Source organism: Diabrotica virgifera, chromosome 4 (assembly GCF_917563875.1).
Source record: "Diabrotica virgifera virgifera chromosome 4, PGI_DIABVI_V3a".
Classification (NCBI taxonomy): Eukaryota; Metazoa; Arthropoda; class Insecta; order Coleoptera; family Chrysomelidae; genus Diabrotica; species Diabrotica virgifera.
The window spans coordinates 96,824,530-96,825,933 of NC_065446.1; positions in this window are offsets into that span (position 1 = coordinate 96,824,530).

The window sequence follows — 1,404 nt, forward strand, 5'->3', positions numbered from 1 at the left end:
AATTTAAGCTTTAAACGTTTCTATCTCGGATATTTTTTACCCTACAGAAATAGTAAAAAGGTAAAATATTTGATACAGAAGAAACTAAAATTTGGTTATAAATATTGGAGTTATTATCAAAAGGAAACGAAAATTACGATAATTTTAGAAATTCTGATTTTTATAAATTATATCTTTTTTCAAAAATATGCATTCTTAACCGGTCAAAATTGTTGAAATCATTACTTATGTTAATATAAAGAAATTCTTCTTAGGATTACTCTAAATTTTAATTTTTGTGGAAATGGCGTATGTTTTATTTTTCACTTTTTTGTAAAAAGTTCTAAAGGGTTCTTTTATTTTCATCATAACTTGCTTAATTGTGATGCTATTAACTTCTACTGAAGCTCATTTGATAGGTATTCCGAAGAACTTTGACAAGTGCTAAATAGGTATACATATTTTATAAAATGCATCGTTTTCCCGTTATTTAAGCTTGAATACTTAGATTTGAGTACTCGTCGAAAAAAATATACATTCAATTACTCATAACTCACTTTGAATTAACATCAGTTTACATCAGTCACATTAGTTCTTTAAGTGAGAAGTGTATTCAGATTTTTATTATCTTCAATTTTGGTAATAATAACTTTTTTGTAAAAGCTTATAGTTTTTGAGTTACACCTTTGTTCCTTGAGGTATCCTCTAACTCTAACTATTCACCAATTTTCATGAAAATCGATGAAGGTTCAACGAAATCGGAGGTGAAAACCTTCAGTGACTGCACTAGGTGGACTGAAAGATATTTTCCCTAATTTTGACATTACTTTGCACATTTATTTGTGCATCCCAGTTGCCAACGTGTCTGCTGAAAGGTCATTTTCGAAAATGTCAAAAATTAAAAATAATTTCCCATCAAGTATGACCTAAGAACGTGTTAACAGTTTGCCGATTTTGTCAAGAAAAAAATTTTTTTTGAAAAGAAGTATCTGATGTGATCGAACTGGAATGAAATTTTTTTTCTGTTATAGGTATATAAAAAGCGTAGTTTAAATCCATTTTCAGTGTATTCTTATTTAAATAAAAATTTCTGCAATTTTTTTTGGCAAAAATGGTACATGTTTGAAGGGCGGCTACTATAGAATTGCCTAGGGCGTCAATTGGCCTAAACGCGCCCCTGCATCGAATATGAACATTTTTTCATTTGGTTGACTGCATACTGACGAAAATGGTTATATTCGATACTTTTGTTTTGTATAAATATAACTAAAGTTATATTTGTACAACGCTAAATGTCGAATGTGTCACATTCGTTAGCTTGTGTTGTAATTGATTCAACAGTTATTCAATTATAATTTGTAAACTTTCGAAAATGCTAAACTGCTGAGAAGAATAAAATGGACGTGTTTAAAATTAGTGCGAATT